This window comes from Crocuta crocuta, unplaced genomic scaffold (assembly GCF_008692635.1).
Source record: "Crocuta crocuta isolate KB4526 unplaced genomic scaffold, BGI_CrCroc_1.0 scaffold133, whole genome shotgun sequence".
Lineage (NCBI taxonomy): Eukaryota > Metazoa > Chordata > Mammalia > Carnivora > Hyaenidae > Crocuta > Crocuta crocuta.
Genome location: NW_027529438.1, coordinates 2,353,231 through 2,363,208, shown reverse-complemented (window position 1 = coordinate 2,363,208; position 9,978 = coordinate 2,353,231). Strand labels below are relative to the sequence as shown.

The following is a 9,978-nucleotide window of genomic DNA, read 5'->3' as shown; positions in this document are numbered from 1 at the left end:
GGGTTTGAGCCCCCCATCCAGCTCTGTGCTGGCAGCTGAGAACCTGGAGCCTGTTTTGGATTCTGTGTCTCCCTTGCTCTCTGATACTCCGCTGCTTGCGCTCTGTCTCTCAAAAATGAGTGTTAAAAAAAAAAAGAAAAAAAAAAAAAGAAACTATGTCATGCAGCTGTGAGCATTAATGGGGTAATGCATGGGGAAGAACTAGTACCTGGGACATCTTCTATGAATCTGAGTTATTATTATTATTAAAGCACCATAAGCAAAAGATGTATAAATGGAAAATGTCTTAATGGGCTACCCTAGGAACAATATTCAGTACTCATTTTGAATTTATATGGCCAAACTCTCTTTACCAGGTTGGATCTGCTTAATAAGTAGTGGGTGGCAATTGACAAGTGAGGTTTTTTCAAATACTAAGGATAAAATTAGATACTGGTTCTTAGCACTTACATAGAAATTTTTGATAAAACACGTGGAATCTCTTTCTTGGGAGAAAACAGAATTAGGGTCTATGAAGAGATGTTTGGAACTTAGAAGTGACTTCCCTAGAGGTTTCACTAATAGAGTCTGTATTAGACTTACTCTAAAAGTTTTTTTGTTTGTGTGTGTGTGTTTGTTTAGAGATGGGGGAGGGACAGAGAGAGAGAGAGAGGGAAAGAGAACAAGTAGTCTCCACCCTCAGCACAGAGCCTGATGAGGGGCTCAGTTCCACGACCATGAGATCATGACCTGAGCCAAAATCAAGAGTCAGACACTTAGCTGACTGAGCCACCCAGGCGTCCCTAGACTTACTCTAGATAAGAGAAGTCATTAGCATAAAGGGACCCATAGGAATGACCACACACCATAAGAACTGTGACAGGAGCTCATTATCCCCTGAGTTTTCTGATTTGTGAAACTGTTATTATTGGCTTCATTGTAACTTTCTTTTCCAAAATTTGTTATAAGTGATTCATTTTAACATTATTATTCATTAATAGTTTTTCAGGTTTTTGTTTAAATTCCAGTTAGCTAACATACAGTGTAATATTAATTTCAGGTGTAGAATTTAGTGATTCCTCACTTACATACAACACCCAGTGCTCATCACAAGCGCCCTCCTTAGTACCCATCACCCATCTAATACATCCCACCACCCATCACCCCTACAGTAACCCTTCGTTTGTTCTCTATAGTTGAGAGTCTGTTTCCTGGTTTGCCTCTCTTCTTTTATCCCCTACATTCATCTGTTTTCTTTCCTAAATTCATTAATATTAATGTTTTTTTCTTGTCACTCTCATGAACACCCTTGAGAAAACTGCAATTACTACAGGATGTTAAAATACCAACATTGGAAATGCCAAGGTATAAAAATTGTATTTGAAAGAAAAAAGTCACATTGGACAAATATTTGGACTGGATATCCAGTTAGCTTAGACTATTAATCTGTAGCAGAGTCTACATTAACTAGGTTAAAACAAGATGTTGCTGTGAAAGTTGAGGAGAGGATACAAGAGTGGTTAGAGCATAGCACACTATATGTTTGCTCCCTTGGATCTGGCTTAGAGCTCATCGAAAATGAGTAAAGGACATGTATTTTATGGTTTCAACCTAAAAATTCCATTTGAGTCCATAACAAAAATAATGTGTGAACCGTTGCAAATAGCTCAGTTCCCAAATCCGCTAACAAAGTGAACACAGCCAAGGAATGAAGGAGATCAATAGGTCTGGAATGATCAAAAGGTAATAAAAGCAGACAGCTACTTTGACTTCAATGCTGTTTTTCTTCCTAAGCTTGAACTCTAAACATGTATTTTAAAGCCAATAAATTTAGAATCTAATTTTTCCCCTAGAACATTGTGTTCGATGTTTATCGTTCTAATTCTGTTGACTTATGTAAAAGAAAATGAAATAAAACTTTCAAAGGGCATAAGGTTAACGTTAATGCAACCACGCCACCCAGTGAATATGCCATGCATACAAAAATGTTACTAGAATATAGCATTTTCTTTAAATTCTAGTACATTTTCAGTAGACCTATACCCCCAACTTTTTATATAAAATTATGCACTAAAATAGTAATTCAAAAATATGAGCATCATACATTTTTACCTACTCATTCATAATTACAGTTCAAAATGTTCAAAGAATATTCCAATACTTGTGAATAAAGGGTTTTGCATGTTACATGTCACCTCTAATGTTGGCAAGCAGTAGAGATTAGATGACAGGGAACAGAGGCACATTGTTTCTCTCCTATGAAATGTTAGGCAGGCACAAAACAATGGCCCTCCTCTGCAGTAAGAGGTGTTGTCTACACCTCACAATAAGTCATTTCAAAGGTTTTTATCTGATGCCCTTCATACAAAATGTGTTTATAATTTCACTTCAGCCTGATATTCATGATTAGTCATCATTTTAAAGAAATGAGTGAATATTATTTTTTAAAATATTTTTAATGTTTTATTTATTTTTGAGAGAGAGACAGAGACAGCGTGAGCAGGGGAGGATCAGAGAGAGGGAGATACAGAATGTGAAACAGGCTCTAGGCTCTGAGCTGGCTGCCAGGACAGAGCCTGATGCAGAGCTCGAACTCATGAACGGTGAGATCATGACCTGAGCCGAAGTCAGACGCTTAACCGACTAAGCCACCCAGGTGCCCCAGAAATGAGTGAATATTATGAATAATTCATGGAAGTGAGTTATGATGGCATCAATGATACAACCAAAGAATTTGTGAGTTAAGCAATGTGATGTGGCCAAAAATGTTGTCATGATTTCAGATAGCATCACTGTCCTGCCTTCTATCAATCAGGCCATAGATATTGTTTGTGGTTTAACGTTCACAAAAACTGAATAGGCAGCTTTTTTGGTCGTCCTTTTATTTTTAAGAAATATAAGCAAATGGTAGGGGAGGGGGAGTATGAAGAAGCAAAATAAGCACAATAAAAGTCTCCTTTCACTGACCCCCAGTTTCCCTGCTCAGAGGCTACTACTATTACCAATTTCTTCTGTTAGATGAACAATGTTTATTTACTTATTTATTAAATGTTTATTTACTTTGAGAGAGAGACAGAGAGAGAGAGAGAGAGAGAGAAAGAGGGAGAGAGAGAGAGCAGGAGAGGAGCAGAGAGAGAAGGAGACAAAAGCTGAAGCAGGCTCCAGGCTCTGAACTGACAGCACAGAGCTTGATGCGGGGCTTGAACCCATAAACCGTGAGATCATGACCTGAGTTGAAGTCGGATGCTTAAGTGACTGACCCACGCAGGTGCCCCAGATGAACCATTTAAAAAGGAGTAGTTCATTTCAACAACAAACATTAACTGGGTGTCCAGTTTGTGTTAGACGTGGCATTAATGCTAGGGAATCAAGTCATTAAGAACCAACCCTGTGAAGGCGTTGAGACAGACACAAAACAGGTCATTTCAATATAACATAAACTTTTATTTTTTTAAGTATACAAAGAATCCACTGATCTCTTCCAATTGCCATGTATCTGGACATTTTCATGTGGATCTCCCACAGGCATCTTGAGCTTGACAGGTCCAAAACTCAACCACACTCACCACCCAAAACGAATTTCTCTCTATAAATCAGAGAATGACACCCCATTTATCTAGGTGCTTGAGCCAGAAAACTCTCATTAAACAGACATTTATCAAGCATCTACAACTACAGATTTGTGCTAGGTTATGAATATATGATAGCAAATACGGTAGTTGTTGTCTTCACCAAAACCTGTTTATGAGACTCTGCTCTTGCTTTCTGACACTTCTGCTCTCCTTGTTCAACCAGTCATCAAGTTCTGCGTCTTCTACTCCTTAAATTCCTCTGAGACCTATTTCCATTACACTGGCAATACCCTAGTACAGGCCGCCANTTGAGTCTCTCATGGTTTGCCTCCCTCCCTCTCCCCAACTATTTTTTCTCCTTCTCCTCCCCCACGGTCCTCTGTAAAGTTTCTCCTGTTCCACTTATAAGTGAAAACATATGGTATCTGTCTTTCTCTGCCTGACTTATTTTGCTCACCATAACACTCTTGAGTTCCATCCACGTTGCTACAAGTCAGGCCACCATCTTCTTTTCTCTTGATTACTACAATGTCCCAGTTGGTTTCCCTCCCTCTTGAACTGGTTTCCTTGCCAATCTTGAATTCCATTTTTCTCACAGTATTCAGAATCATCATTTAAAATATAAACCTAATCATGTTTATATTAATCTTAAACCTTCAAGCTTTCTATTACCTTCAGGAAGAAGTCCAAACTCTAAGTCCAAACTTAACTAGTCCTAACTCCTTATTACTAGAATACTCTTCATGATCTGGTCCTGTTCACCTCCTCAGCCCAGAATCTAGCACCTGTGATTGCATACTGTGCTTTCCTCTCATGCATGGGCCTTCACACGAGTTGCTACCTCTGTCTTCAATGCTTGCCTCCCCTCCCCTCCGCCCCTTTAACCTGGCCAATTCCTAGATATTCTCAAGCATGAAGCCAATCAGACTGAATTGCATTTAAAAAATTATGTTTATTACATGTCTCTCTTCCCTATGAGAATATACAATCGGTCAGGTCAATTATTAGATTGGCTTTTACCACATTTGTTTGTTCACTATTTTATTTCTAGTATCTAGTTCAGTGTCTGGCATAAAACTGGGGGCTCAATATTTTTGAATGAATAAATGGTTGCCAGGAGGAAAGTCAACTAATTCAGACTGTGGAATAGGTAAAACCTTCTTGAAAGACATCTGGAAAATAAGTGAGGATAAGTGAGAGTCAGGCAAAGGAATCAGGATAGTCCAGAGAGTCAACAAAAATAGATCTCAAAGTATAAAGCAGCCTCATGAACAGGAAGTAGGCGTGACGGGAGGTGAGGTAGGAAATGTAAATAGTGACAAGGTCATGGAGGTCCCTGCAAGCCAGGCTATGGAGTTAAGACTTGATGTGGGAGGGGATAAGAAGGATGGGTGGAAGACATCTAAGCAGACAGGTGAAATGGTCAGATTTACATTTGAAACTGCTCATTCTGGCTGCAACTTGTAAGATGAAGTTGGGGGTGTGAGCAGGGGTGGTAAGGCTAGAGCCGGCACTGAGACAGTTGAAATGAAAAGGACAAGTGAAATTTGGAAAGGCTCACGCACCCTCCTGAGTAGGACTATCCAGAAGGCAAAGAAATTATCAAAGGAGTCACCAGGAGGACATGACCGCTGGTTGACCTGTGAGCTGGATCCTGGCAAGCGGAGGCTCCTTCCCCCTCCTCTGTCCTTGGAATGTGCATCCAGCTTGCCTTCCCCGCTCCCAGAGGGTGCTCCAAGGACACAGCCCTGAGTCAGTGATGTGGTGTTGGGAGCCATCTGGGTTGCATATGTGACTCAAGGATTCTATACAAACTTTTAAGAGTTGGCAGGCAAGTGTGGAGGTCTACTCCTCTTGTGGCCACCCAAGACAAGCCTTGTGTGCAAGGTCCTTTGCCTATTCAACTTGCTACCTACCAACGTGCAGGGGACCGCCTCTTCCTTCCATCTCCCCCAGCCCTCCAAGTATAGGCCTGGGTACACCCAGATAACATTCAGCCAAAGAGTTTGTGAATCAATAGAAATAAAAGCCTGAATCTCAAGGGAGAAGTCAGGAGTAGCAATAGTTTTAGGCTCTGTGAGCAGATTAAAAGAATGAGAGTGGATGATAATCCCAAAGAGAAAATATAGACAAAACAACAACAATGTAAGGTTGGAACTTAACGCTATTTAGGACAGAGAAAGAGCCAGCGAAGAAGTATGAGGTAGGTAGAAGAAACAGGGAGGGAAGCAAAGGGAATCAAGGAGGGTCTGTCTGATCAATGGTAACAAATGTAGCTCAGAGGTCTAGAAAGAGAGGCTCTGATGAGTAGCATAGGCAGAGGTGGTATAGTTCATCTTCTGAAATTCACAAGAAGGACGGACATGCATTGGGGAGGGAAAGGGGGAGGCAAGAATATGTGGCCTGAAGGCTTGAGTTCTCTCACTTCACTGGAAACGAGGCAACTGGAAATGTGTGCAGCCGGTAGAGAATCTCTGTTCAAATGACGGGTGCCTAATGGCGAGTAGGGAGTAGAATTCGTAGTTCACTTATTTCTACCACCAGACCAAGTGAAACGCCTTTTCATCCTTACTTATCTGTCAAAAACAAAGTAGAACAACAATTTGGAACCTAGCACTTAAAGATTTATTTGAACCCAAAGCAGTAGCTACCAGAGCACCAACCCCTGCGTTACAGAATGCCATCCTCGCCCTGAGCATCCCCATTATGTGACTCAAAGGTCTGTGTAGTCCCTACGGGTCTGTCGTGCAGCCTCTCTGCAATCTAGGAAGGGAACATGAAACTGAAATGAGAAAAGGAACAGGCAGGGGAATGTGCATGTGTGTGAAGTGCTTGAAAAATTCCTCTTCAGCTACACTGGCCACCCCCTACTAGAGAGAAGTGGAGGTGGGGAATGGGTTGAGGAAAGCGTAATTTGTTAGAGCTGTTAAGGCATGAAACTGATGAATGATAAATTAGAGTGTCAAGAATCAGGAGGTGAGCTGAAGCTGGAGACCAAGAATCTGTCATCTGTCACTGTGCATTATTTCCGCTGGGGTGCCCAGGTAGGGTTTTGTGGGATACATTCAGAGTTAGTTTTGACAGGCAGCTGGGTCAGAGGCACTGGACACAGGGAGTTTGGATGCTGATAAACCCTGCAGTTTAGGCTGGGGAGGGAAGCAATGGCCTGAGGGCTAACAGGAAAAATGAAATAATAGATCTAGAGCATGTGAGGGTATACAGGTTCCAAAAAACAAGATGCCACAGTTGTAAAGAACGCTAGGTGTAACTGTCTGCTATAGTTAGTGTCTTTATGGATGAGGATTAAAACTCTAGAAAGTCTAAGTTGAGATTTCTGCCATTCTACCCTGTACCTCACACTGCTCAGTAACAGACAACTGAATTTCTAAAAAGTCACACTTACCCTTATAACTGCGCTGATTTTAATAAATACCCATTCGTCTTTTCATGCTTTTCATTCTAATGTAACTATCAAATTGCCACATCTATCATAAAATTATCCCCCAACTAAGCAAGTATGCTGTAGTGTTTTCTTGCTCCTCCTTCACCTCATTTTTTACCCCCCTATTCGGTCCGTTCTATTCTTGGCCTACATAGAGGTTACTCTTTTCTTGTTTGGACTCTCAACAGTTTACACATTTTGTTAAGCCTTTATCATGTGCAAGATATTTTGCTAGGGACGAAGTATAAATACTATCAGTCAAAACAACAGCTAACACTTTTGAGTGTCCACAATTCTTTTTATTTTTTTTTTAATGTTTATTCATTTTTGAGAGAGAGAGAGAGCAGAGAGAGAGGAAGACACAGAATCCGAAGCAGGTTCCAAGCTGTCAGCACAGAGCTTGACGGGCGCTGGGGCTCAAACTCACAGACCCGGAGGGAGACCATGATCTGAGCCAAAGTTGGATGCTTAACCTTGGTGCCTCAAGCGCTCACAGTTCTGCCAGGCACTTTACACGAACTAATTCATTTCATCTTCATGACACCCTGTACATCGAATTGGAATGTTATCTCTGTTTTGAACAGGTGGAAACCAGCTTAGGGTAAACAACTAGCCTGAGTCCACATAGGTAGTAGATAGTGTGACCAGGGATCGAAGCTCAGCTACTTCTGATTCTAGAGCCGTACTCTCCACCCTTAGGACATGGGCTCCAGTAGAGGAAGTGTGTGCGCAAGTAATAAACTTGATTTGGCAAGTGCCAATGAAAGGTCTATTTTCTCTCCTTTCCTTACTGACTCTCTGAGATCTTTAAAATTCTATTTCCCTAACCTACTTTTGAGTTTTAACTAGAGTCTGACTTTGAGAGACTTAGATAGGGAAAAATTAACCCTGAACTACTTACTATGAAGTGTATTTGTTAGAATCAGCCTAGACTTCTCTATCACTACACAATCTTCCTACCGTTGGTTTTCACGTTATTCAGTCCAGACTCCCCATCCAAAATACGACTCTCATCGGCTAATTCTCTATCCTGCAGTCGGACGCAGGTTCCCAAACCGCCATAAAACCTAAGGACTTCACCACCGACAACTAGTCCAGCCTGCAACACTCTCGGCTTGTGATCATGTACGAAGTGCCCTCCGCTGGGGGACGGGCACGTTTGCGGAACAGTCGGGGCTGGGAAGCACCTGCAGAGCCGGGCTACTATGAAGAGATGCCCGGAGGGAGGGAGGAGCTAAAATCCGGAGAGCTGGGTTCTGCGTAGGCAGTGCCGCTTACTGCACAGTTGGGTACACATCACTAAGCCCCTGTTCGCCTGTCTGCAAAGGTGAACGGCTTTGACCAGATGAACCGCTGGGTTCCATCCACCTCTCCAAGTCGTGCTCGCCAACGCCGGATTGGGGGTGGGGGTGGGGGAGGTTTGTGTCGGGATACCCGCTGTGCTACTCGCAGACTACGGTGAGCGTCCTTGGGTCAGTTGCAGGACGTCTCGGATTCAGATCCCTCATCTGATCAGTTATCTGATATTCGCCCCTTCTGCCGTCCCCGCTCGTAAGGTGGCCTAACACAGACCCCGTGCACTCAAGGTCAATATCAAAACTTCGGTATTATCATCATCACTCTGGGACTCACCCTGCCCCGCGGGGAGCCCTCCGTCCCTCTCCCTTCTCACGCTGAGCTCAGCTCAAGTCCCTACAAAACGTTCGAGGGTTTTCGCTCTTAACCTTGGACCCCAGACGCACACAAAGGTCTGGGGCAATCCCGCAGCCAGCCCACCCCCTTAACGTCCGACCCTCCCAGAGAACAGCAGCGCTCCCACGTCCTGCGGGTTCCGGGTCCGACTTGACGCCAACGTCGCGATCAAAGGGTTCCGCTTGGAGTCCGGCGCGCTCCCTCCGCAGCACCAGCCCCGCTCGCCTCGAGTCTTTTGAGCCTTCCCGGCACCCGGCGCGGCCGCCGCGCCGGAAGTGGGCTGGGCCGAGGGGGCGGGCCTTCCAGGAGGAGGCGGCAAGTTTGAAAAGAGGCGACGGTTGATGCCGGCTGGCTTCTTCCTGGACCTGCAGCGGCTCCCGGGGCGCGCGGCTCTCCTGCGGGCGGCTGGCGCGGTGAGTGAACGCGACCGGACGCGGGGTGACGCGAGCCCGGACGCCGGGCCGGGCGGTGTTTTCGTGGCGCGCCGCACTGGGGAGGAGGCTGGAGGAGCCCGCCCCCGGCAGGTGGGGGCCCATTGAATTTGGTGTTGGTCCCAGAAGCAACCTGAGCCCCGTTCCTACGAAACGAATGATTGTCCGGTGCCGCAGAGACTGTGTGAGAAGACGCTTGAGCTGAAGCTGGCCATTTGAAGCTTGTGTTTATGTATATATATAAATACATGTATGTACATATACGTACATAAACTTATATACATATAAGTTTATACATATACATATATTTATATATACTTAATCCATTTATTTAGGAGGCAGTAGGGTTGAGATGCTCATCAACTTCCGACAGATCTCCGTTGCTCACACGTCGCTTACCCACAACATCAAGAAAGGCAAAAAGATCATCCTTAATCCAGGAGTCGAAGGAAAAGAGCTGGGCATGCGTAGGACGATCCTTTTCTCTGAATGAGTTCAGGAAACTTTTCACAGTACTTTGTTGAGGTTGAGAGTCATTTCTGTTTGTTTTTGTTTCTAGTCTTTGCCTCCTGGAGTTTTGATCTCCATGAACTAGGTTTGGTTTTTCTTGTTGTTTTTTTTTTTTGAAAACGAAGCGTGTTCAATTTGAGAGGTGCTTTGTCAATATCTACTGGGCTCAGCGTCTTGGTGTTGCGTTTACCTAAGAAACAGGAGGGAGAATTAGCAGTCAATCTCTGCTTCCTTGCTAAGCGGTCTGAGGGTCACTCCACATATATTATTAGGTCATTTGTATACTTTATCCCACAAGAAGCTCCTACTGTGTAGTTCAAAGGCCTTCTACCGCACCCCCTCCCCCCCCCCC

General features: G+C 43.9%; 1 protein-coding gene across 3 annotated transcripts in view; it reads left to right on the top strand.

The window, feature by feature from the left end:
* The first annotated feature begins 9,004 nt into the window (after positions 1-9,004).
* The window catches only part of NUF2 (NUF2 component of NDC80 kinetochore complex), a 27,505-nt gene continuing 26,531 nt past the window's right edge, over positions 9,005-9,978 (top strand). The window contains exon 1 of one of the 3 annotated variants that reach the window (XM_077759970.1): positions 9,005-9,098. The gene's annotated coding sequence lies outside the window, so the exon portion shown is untranslated. The other 2 variants (XM_077759971.1, XM_077759972.1) reach the window with 2 other exon arrangements.